This window comes from Numida meleagris, chromosome 2, assembly GCF_002078875.1.
Source record: "Numida meleagris isolate 19003 breed g44 Domestic line chromosome 2, NumMel1.0, whole genome shotgun sequence".
In the NCBI taxonomy this organism is placed as follows: domain Eukaryota; kingdom Metazoa; phylum Chordata; class Aves; order Galliformes; family Numididae; genus Numida; species Numida meleagris.
In genome coordinates this window covers 146,462,814-146,473,105 of record NC_034410.1, presented here as the reverse complement: position 1 = coordinate 146,473,105, position 10,292 = coordinate 146,462,814, and the positions used below count along the sequence as shown (strand labels likewise).

The following is a 10,292-nucleotide window of genomic DNA, read 5'->3' as shown; positions in this document are numbered from 1 at the left end:
GGTTAAATCTCTACTGCTCCTTCTCGTGCATTCCTGGACCTAGTACCATCCCTATTTTTGTAGGCACAGAAAAAGGATGTGGATTCTGTCCAAGTAGGAGGCCAGGAGCCCCAAAGGATTCCCCATTCAGGCTCCCTGTAAAGGCAAATCTTGTTTGTTGCCCTTCCAGAGGCGAGACTTGAAGGTGGAGTTGAGAGGTGAAGAATGAGGCCCTGTAGGTCTGGCCTCATTTCCTAGCTTCTCCTAACCCAGGCACATGGCATAATCCTATTATTAATTTTTTTTGGTACACATCTTTTCTCCATTTTTCCTTGGTACCCTGTATGAGACAGGTGTGGCTTCACATCTCATCCAGCTTTCTATAGTGCCTTTCTATATGCTGGAGAAGAAAAAAAAAAAAAAAAGCAGGTTACATAATGCTGTAAATAAAACCAAATTCCTTAGACTATTTTTTCCTTCATTATAGTCAAAGACAAGAGCGTTTGTTATCCCCTAGGACTTAATTTGGTGTTGCTATTGCTGGTAATGGGCCATAAACTTTGAAATGAGCTTGTGAGACCTCAGGATTGAGGTTTGCATGGTTTTCTCTGGCTGAGCTTGTCTTGACCTGCCTGAGGCTTTGTTTCACTTGGCTGATCTGTAAGAGCAACTTTTCTAATTGACCAGGTGGCTGTAGGTAATTTGTTCTATGTATCTTTGTATGATGCAACTGTAGGCTTTTATAGATAGTAATAACAATCCATTATTCTTCGTAGAATGAAGTATTTATGGCATAGACAAAAAAGATATAAGGTAGAGAAAAGCAGGTCTGGTATAGCAGCAGAGATCAGGAGAAGTGGGGATGCAGGATGAGAAAAGATGGGGCTGAGGCTGGCACTGGAGACTCTTGGTTATTAACAGCTCATCACTGGCCAGCTGAAGAAATGCAGACCTAGAGATCATAGAATCATTAAGCTTGGAAAAGACCACTAAGATCAGCTAGTCCAGCCATCAACCCATCACCACCCTGTCCACTCAACCATGTCCCTCGTTGCCTCATCTATCCTTTAATCGAACATCTCCAGGGATTGTGATTCCACTACTTCCATGGGCAGCCTGTTCCAGTACCTCACCAAGATGGACCAGGCTGGATTTAGGGGTAACAGGAAAACAAAAAAACATCTACATTGCACGTATACGTGGTGGGTTTCATTTTTGCCCATAAGACAAAATGTTGAAGTTGTAGTAGAAGCACGTCTTTCTCCTATTCCCATGTGCTCCTCTGATCTTGCTGGTACCATACTGAGCTCAGAGCCATGGTAGTGGAGTTAGTAGAGGGGTGCATGGACCACGTCACCAAAGGGAAATCCATATGGTCTCAGAAATTGACCTTTTCTAGTGGCTCAGCTCTAATCTGAGGCTTCAGCTTAGATTGGGCAGTTAAAGATGTGGGGAAGCAGAATTACAGAATGGGAGAGAATAGAGGTGACCAGGTTCAACCGTTGCTCTAACAGGAACACCCAGAGCTAGCAGCTACCCAAGACCACAGAATCACTAAGGCTGGAAAAGGCCACCAAGATCATCTAGCCCAACTGTTGACCCATCCCCACCGTTCCTACTAAACCATGTCCCTAAGTGCCACATCTACCCTTTTCTTGAAAACCTGCAGGGATGGTGACTTCACCACTTCCCTGGTGCCTCCGTTGCTTCTCTATACCATGGTGGTTTCTGAAGATGTCTAAGGAGGGAGACTTCATCACCTCACTGAGAAGCCTGTGCTGGCACTCCATCAAAACTCTACAGCCAGTGGGTTAGACACAGCATTTGTCACAATCCACAAAGTGTTTGTACACATTTCCCCTTTTCTTCAGATCTAATCTCCTTTGTATAGTGTGCAAGTCTGAGGGTCCTCATCCCCTCCCAGATGGACTCACTTCCTCCTAGACTGTTCACCACTTCCTAATCTGTCTTTTGTCAAAGAGGAACTGCTTATATGTTGGTGGCATTTGCTTTCCTTTGGGTTTATTTTCAGGTCCCAATATCATGCAAGTTGAAGGTGGCTGGAGCTTCACCTCTGCTCAGAGCAGATGGAGAAATCTTTCTCCTATCCTCATAGTGCCCCTGAGCAACAGATATGAGGTGGAAACAAGAGATGAGTGGTGTCACCCAGGGGTCTATGTTGGGACTGATGCTCTTCAACATCTTTGTCAACGACATAGACAGTGGGCTTGAGAGGGATTGAGTGCACCTTCAGCGAGTTTATGGATGACACACAAACTGCAGTTGATACAACAGAAGGAAGGGATGCCATCCAATGAGACCTGAACAATCTTGAAAGGTGTGCCCATGTGAACCTAATGAGGTTCATCAAAGCCAAGTGCAAGATGTTGCACTTTGGTCAGGGCAATCTTAGTTATGCATACAGACTGGGAAAAGGCAAAGCACTAGCTGCAAAATTCCACAAGAATGTGTGAACCCCTTGATCCAGGCTGTACATAGTGTAAAAATCTATCAGTAGCACAGGTGATCTGCACCAGCCAGGAACCAGCCTTTGTATTGGCCATCATCCCTGCCAGCACTTCATTGGGAGTCAGGACCTGCTGCCCCTGAGACCATGCAGGCTGAGAAGAGCAAACCAAGATGAATGCTCTCCTGATGGTGTTTCTAACTGCTGTCATCTGTATGGATTTTGGTGAGTTGTTAAGGGTTAATGCAAATCTTAGGCTGGGAGGGTGAGATCTGTTGTTTTTTCCCTGGAAAAGACATATTCATAAATTCTAAACCCAGTGGTCTTTAAGAAGACAGTAGGCTACTTCCCCTGCTGGGAAGGAGATTCTTTCTTTGACCTCATACAAATATTCTGTTTTCCTCCCATAGCCAACTTGCTGATGTGCTATGTCTGCACCAGCCAGGCCAGCAAAGATCAGTGCCTGGAGGCTTCCAGGTGTGTCAGAAATGAGACAGTCTGCATAACTCCTACTGTGAAGATAAATGTTGGTGAGTCCCATGGCCGTGACCTGTATGGGTTGTTGCCTCCCAGCCCTGCTGCTCAATGTTCCTGTGTGTTCCACCTCTGCTCTCAGGCTGTTTCTGTTCTGGTGGGTTGGGGTCTGAAATGTTCTCCATTGCTGGGGCTTTGGGAGACCCAAATATCATTGGGTTACAGGTCAAACCTAATTTGCTTGAGAAAGAGAGAGTAATTAAATGAATCATAACTCATACAGTCTTGGGTGGTCTCTACGCATTGAAGTCAAGTTTTGCCCTTGTGAGAAAGGTTCATGGGTTGGTTTTGTTTGTCTCTTGATCTAAGCATTCACCAGCAGAAGGTGATCAACAAATCTGCAAAAATTGTAGTCTGTTATTTGTTTTTCATGAATTCTGCAATTGCAGACATAGAATCATTAAGACTGGAAAAGGCCCATCACCACCATGCCTGCTAAACCATGTCCCTAAGTGCCACATCTACCCTTTTCTTGAAAACCTCCAGGGATGCTGACTCCACCGCCTCCCTGGGCAGCCTGTTCCAGTGCATTGCCACTCTTTCTGAGAATAAATATTTTCTAATATCCAACCTGAACCTCCCCTGGAACAACTTAAGGCCATTAACTCTCATCCTAGATACAATGAGGCATGCAGGATGAGATGTCCCTTCCTGGTGCTGGGAATTGCAATTCATATCAGTGTTAGCAGGTCCATTCTCTGAACTGAACTGTGATGCCCTAGGAAATTGAGTTCCTGTTGAATAACCCGTGCAAGTATCTTAGCCCATTCTGATCTCCCAGTTCCTCCAGTTGTTTTGCTCATCTGTCTTCTGAACAGCTGGTGATCAAACACGGACAGGCCAGTCTGAACCTGACTTGATCCTTCCATTAATCATTTTTAGTTTCTAATGCAGCAGGTTCTCTGTGGCCACCATGAAATAAAAGAGAATAAATAAATAACACTCGTCTTGGAAATGTCTGTTGATAGCTGACTCACAGCAGGGCTGGGGTTTTGCAAGCAGCATGGTCTGGATGTTCCTGCAATTAGAGAGAGCTAAACAAATGGAGATGAGTAGGAGGAGGATATGATCCTGATCAGCACAGCCCTGGAGCAAAGTGTGTCTCCTACTAATTTAGCCAGGCAGAAATTCTGAAGGTACATAGAAATGCATCTAGAAAATCATTAATTTACATGTTCGGTGGTATTTTACCATCTACGCTCTGGTCCTGACAGCAGCTGGGACTTCATAGGGAAAGCACATTAGCAAATGAAAGTTCCTGGGTCTGTTCCTGGCCCTGAGGTTAGCTGGTACCTGTCTGTATCCTTCCAAAATAAAGTGGCTGAGTCCAAAATACCAATTGGAAAGTATGTCTAATTTGTGATAAGTTCTGCACTCTGTCCAGGAATTGTCAGAGGTGGTTGTAGTCATTCAGGTAAAAACGGTGCTAATAATTAAACAGCATGGACAACTGTCCCCATGCGGTGGGATAGCCCTTGAAACTATTACTTGACTCTTCATGTATTATTAGCATAGACATAGCTGCTTCTGTGACAACTCTTCTGCAGTGTGGTTCTAGCCTCAGGGAAGCTGGAAAGCTGGTGACCTCCTCTGTAGCACAACTGGATCTCCCTATTACAAACAAATCAGGTAATAAGGTAAATGGAGACTTGGGAAGCCCCTGGGGCACCGTTTTCCTTCCTTGAGCCAAAGGGCAGGCTCTCTGAAGGATTTCAGCTCCTGAGTGTAACCTGGCCCCCAGGCTGCCCATGCTGTGTTGTTGAGCCTGAATATCTCTGTGCCACGGTGGGACTCCCGTGGTGAGCACCCAGATACCTTCACAGCACTCAGAAAGAGTGTGAGCACATGGGAGATGGGGTCAGAGCCAAAGGGTCAGAGTCCTTCAGCAATTTGGAACATGAAGAGTTTAAGCCCATGCTGATTTTTGGCAAGCCCTGTAGATTCAATAATGCACCTTGTTAATCATATTGAAAAATAACACAATTATTTTTCATTTCTTCCTCAAAAATAAGAGTCAAATTGGGTTAAAGCAAACTGCTTCCTTGCCTATGCAGACATTAATTCTTTGGCTGCAGGACACTCAGCCTTGGCTGCTCACACTGATTTCCAGATCCTTACTAAGAGTCATCCCTGCAGGAGGACACCATGTTGTGAATCACACTGGGCAATCCTTATTCTCTGCAATGGGTCTAGCTCTTTGGTTGCTGCCTCGTGACATCAAGGAGGACTGACACACCTCCTCCAGCATCCACAATGGCAGTCAGTCCCTATGTTTGGCAGAACTAAATCTGTTGGGCAAGCGATGTGGCTTACCCTCTCCACACCCAGAAGCTGTATGTATGTTGTTGAGGAATGATGAATGCTCATGGGGTTATCAAGGCTGACTTCACCATCCTGCTAATCCTGCTTCATGTCAGCAGTATGGATAGCCCCTGTGGTTTGAAGCCAATGTCAGAAACCTCAAAAATATTTGAAAATTACTACCCCCAACACCAATACTCCCCCTCACCATTTTTTTTCCATCAAAAAGGATGATACCATGGGTTTTGGTGTCCCTCTGAACTTCCTCTGGCCATGCCTTCACTGTGATGAGCAATGAGTAGTCCTATCAGGTGCCTTAAATGTGCAAGATGCACATGACCTCTGCTTCAGGGCTGCTCACACATCTGACTGATCTGTCCAGGACCTAAAGTTCACCCAGGTATTTATGACTTCCCTTTCTCCATCTAAGCTCTTCTACATGTTCTCTGAGCCTCTGCCTATTCTTCTTCTGGAGCTCCATCTTCTAAACCCCAGGTTGCGTACTGGTTCCTGTTCTCTTTCTTTAACCCCATTTTCTTTCCTCAGCCAAGTCTTGCAAGGCAGAGAAGGAAGGGTTGAGCCGACCAAGCAGCTTTAATCAAAGGATCTGTTCTTGCTTTGTCCTCTCTGCTCTTTGGTGGCTGGGTCCATGATGATTCATGGAGAAGTCTGCAGATTTCCTGCACCAATTTTCCTGATAGCTCTTTCCTCAGAAGCAGAAGTGTGACAGGCAGTCAAACAGAGGCTCCAGATTGTCTTAAATTATCAGTTCCAGCTCCACCCAAATTGATAAGAGAGACAGAGAAGTCATACGGGCTGGGAACCTTACATTTGAATGCTTTCTAGCAGGACTTTGCGTTGGATGCTCTGTGTAGAAGGGGTACAAGTGTTTTTACACTTTGCTCAGGTGTAACAAAGCTGGAAACCAACTTCCAATGTGCCAGCTGCTGTGTTTGAGCACCAAAGCCATTGCTCTCTTGCTACAGCTGCTCTCAAAAGTAGGATATGGAGCATTTAGGACTTCATAGGTAACCAGCAGCTTTTATAGGCAACAGGAAATCATAAAACGTTTCCTGTTTATATTGCCAACCATGAAACAGAGCTAGATCTGCCCTGACTATAGACACAAGGGAGTTCTCCAGGTCTAACCCTGGAAAGGCACTTGGCAGCCATCCACTCAATGAAGCCATTAATGTGTGCTACTTATTGCCATTTTGCTTTGAGTAGATGCCTTTGCTGAACTGTCTGGCCACAGATGTGATGTAGTAGTACTATACTGATAGTAGAACTAGCCTGACCATAGAGACATTAAAGCATTAAAAGCAATAAATGGGATGAATTGCTGTAGTGGTGCTTTCACTCATCTTCAGACCCATCAGACCAGCCTGAAGGCAGTGTCGAGGTGAGAAAACAACCGACGTGCATTCCTATCCTGTCAAATAATACATGATCCCTGCCCATCTTTTAAAATTGTTGTCTTCATCATCACTCAGTCCAAACGCAGGCGAGATATATATCCTGTCCGCAGATGAGGGTGCTTTTCCTGGGCTGTGGAGACGACTGAGAGAAGATGAAATCTTCCCTCCTTGCCCTTCTGGTTTTGATCCTATGTGTATATCAAGGTAAGACGATGGTTTCTACTAGACCAAGAATTGTTGCATTTTGGAAAGTCAGGGAGGCCTCGTGGTAAGGGATGCCTTAGGTAATTGTAATGCCTTAGTGCTTGCAGTGGAGCTGCTGAAGGACATGGAACTCCCCTTTGATTTCTCAGTCTGAATGTATGAAGGCTTGCTTTTTCGGGGAGTATGTTTCTCTATAAACTCATGTACTACTGGATTTTTATGAAAGCAAGACCAACAACAACAAAAAAAAGGAAGCAGTTGCCACTTATCTGTCTTTGATAAAAGACTTTGCAGTGGGTTTGTTAGTTCAGATGATGTAAGACTGTGGTTATTTCTATATCTTGATGAAGAAGGGCCCCAGCCTACAATCACACAATGCATCCATATCTTCATGCTCCTGTCTCCTCCTGCAGCTAGTGATGCCATTTCTAGTGGGATAGGGCCAGATCTACATCTTCCTTTGTGCAGCTGCCTACTGAATGCCCCTACTGTCTGCCCTTCTCAGAGATCCTACCCAAGTGATTTCAGGGTCTTTGGAGTCAAGTAGTGGAATTAGGGAGAAGTTTGGTAGTGGGCTATATGAGATAAGTGTCTTTATGCCGGGATATTGGGCAGAGGGGAAAATTTGCATCTCATTTGCATTATGGATTACATAGTTTATTTCACTGAGATTGAAATCTGAGCACTCTGAAACTACATGGTCCTATATCCTCTGCAGACAAAATATTTAAGCAACCAGAGAGAGTAAATGTCATCCTTGGTTTGTAGAGAAGAATAAGGTTTGCCAGCTCTTGGAAATTTGCCACATTTTCTGCTGTAGAAAAACAATATATTGGAATAGTTATTTCTGTCTCATTGTGGCTTAAGAATACCTTTCTGCTATTTAACTTGGTTCACTTTCCAGAATAGTGATTTTTGCAAATTTCCAAGTGTTAACAAGGCCCAGGGGACAGAGAGATTGTCTTCAGCACCAAAAACAAGAGCACCTTAACTCAAGTTAGATAACTTAGGCATTAAAAAACAAAGTGTTGGACTGCTCATGTCTTATGGCTGAATTCACACAGCTAAGAGTTAAATGTAATATTCTTCATCGGTGTTTTAACACAGATTTGAGGGCACTGAAGTTCCACCCATAAACATTAGTGTGAACACTGAAAACTTGAGGCCACGGAGGTCCCAATTAACAGGACCAACAACTGCCAGTTCTTGTGGCCCAGTTTGGCTGTAGTCTAATTTATAGTGTCCCCAGCACCTAGAAAGGATGAATCTAAGCCTTGGAACATTCCTGTATACTCCTACAGGTGACCCTGACCTTCTCTGCTCCTTGCATCGTATCAAACCCAGTGTCTTTGGCTCACTGTGCTGTATTTTGAGTGCAGGGCAGGAACTTCTATGCATAGATGCATGTGCCTGGGTGCATGTGTTGGGTTTAAATGTGCAAGCATGCAGAGAGCAGAGTGAGTTGAGTCTGAGTCTTGCAAATCCATAGTTTTCAGCAAACTTGCATGTTGTGCATTTGAGGGCTAATGGAAAGAAAGTGGTAAGTTTTGCTACTGGGAGTAATAGCATTTTGTCTTCATCTTACGTATTCCATCTTCTTGTGTCTTGTCCTGCAGCAAAAGCCCTATATTGCTACACCTGTGAGTGGGAGCAAAGCAACTGGAGCTGTCTGAAGGCTGAGAAGTGCTCAGACAAGGATGAGTACTGTGTGACGAATGTTGCCTCTGTAGGAATTGGTATGTGGTATGTGCTGGCAGCGCACAGGGACTCAGAAATGGGATGTGAGGTTTTGGCTAGATTTTTATGGATGCCCTTTGTGCATGGGTGAATTGAGGAATCATGGGGAAGCACATATAGGAGGCAGAGATCTTGCTAGCCCAACCTGCCTGTGCTGAAGTTTGCAGAGTTTGAAAAATTACTCCCCAACACAGCTTGGGATCTTCCTTTTTGTTTTTTTGCCTGCATGGAAAAGGATACTAAGAGATAAAGTAGTTTTCAGAGGAAGAATAAAGAAATTCAGATCTTTGTTACACGAGGAGTTGAAAAGAAGCAGGTAGCCAAGACAGATGAGAAGGTCTTAGTGAGATGCAGAAGGAAATAAAACTGTTTCCTTCTTTGAGAGAAACCTGGCTATGTGGTTTCAATCCAGGCAAGAATATTGTTTTATGGAGCCTCATGGAGCTGGATTCAGTATTCCTTGTGGATCCCTTCCACCTCAGGACATTCTATGGTTCTATGTATGCCACCATTGTACACCTAAGGCTGACTCAACTTGAGGATCTATGCTGGGAACTTCTGGATGCCCATCAGAGATATTAAATGGTCCTGGCAATCACTGAGCCTGTTGTGGGTGGGATTGGGTTGGGTCTTATTGACCATGCTAGTCCTCAGGATGGGAAGACATATTGGTCCCTCTTGTAGAAGGTTGAAGAGCTCTTGGGAACACCACATCACTAATACTGCTCTCCCCTTTCTCCTTTGATCAAGGCTCTTTGTCTTTCTGGAAGAGGATCACCAAGAAGTGCTCCAGGACATGTCCATATCACAACTTCAGCCTGGGCCTTGCTACATACACCTCGTACTGCTGCCAGACCTTCTTGTGCAACCTGCCTGCCTGCCCAGGACCCAGGCTAGCTCGACCATAAGATGTTGGGGTTCCTGAACCAGTGTCCTTCACTTGCTCAGAAAAAGGGGCTCCTGAAGGCCTGAAGAACGTGGTCAGATTTCCCCAAGAGGGTATGTCAGGGGGAAGTCTTTCAATGAGAGGGTGATGAGGCACTGGAACAGGCTGCCCAGAGAGGTTGTGGGTGCCCTGTCCCTGGATGTGTTCGAGGCCAGGTTGGATGGGGCCCTGGGCAACCTTTAGTACTTGATCTAGCAGTTATCAAGCTTGACTGTGGCAGCAGGGTTGAAACATGATGATCCTTGAGGTCTCGTCCAACCCAAGCCATGCTATGATGCTATGATTCTGTGATTCTATGATATGCACACCATGCGCGCTGCAAAGTAGATAAAATATTATGGTCACCACCTCCTGCCCTGTGTTGCCTCTCATTCTGGAGCTTCTTGCTTACTTCTCATGCCTGAGTTCTGTCACCCCAGCAACTTGATGGAGAAGTGGCCATGCTATGTCCACTGCAACTTGGAGGAGGGAGATGCTGCTTCTGCTTGGCCTGTGCCTCTCTAGAGGGGTTTCTCCTGCAGTATTGCCTTGTCTTGGGTGAAGCTGGGAGCCACACAGCAAAGAGCAGCTTTCCAGCCTTGGGATAGAGGGTAGACCAGAAATAAGTACCTCTTGGTGCCAATTCAAGGTAACTGTACAAACTCACATAATGTCTACTGGGGAAGGGGAATAGTATAAAATCCTGGGCTTGTAATGGATCCCAGCC

The 10,292-nt window shown here is 45.1% G+C and overlaps 1 protein-coding gene across 7 annotated transcripts in view; it reads left to right on the top strand.

Annotated features, from left to right (window-relative positions):
- TOP1MT (topoisomerase (DNA) I, mitochondrial) overlaps window positions 1-9,933 on the top strand; it is a 28,511-nt gene extending 18,578 nt beyond the window's left edge. The window contains exons 14-17 of one of the 7 annotated variants that reach the window (XR_002435288.1): window positions 2,012-2,671; window positions 2,857-2,976; window positions 6,775-6,903; window positions 8,520-9,933. The gene's annotated coding sequence lies outside the window, so the exon portion shown is untranslated. Of the gene's footprint in view, window positions 1-2,011; window positions 2,977-5,510; window positions 6,904-8,519 lie in introns of all 7 variants that reach the window. The other 6 variants (XR_002435283.1, XR_002435286.1, XR_002435284.1 and 3 more) reach the window with 6 other exon arrangements.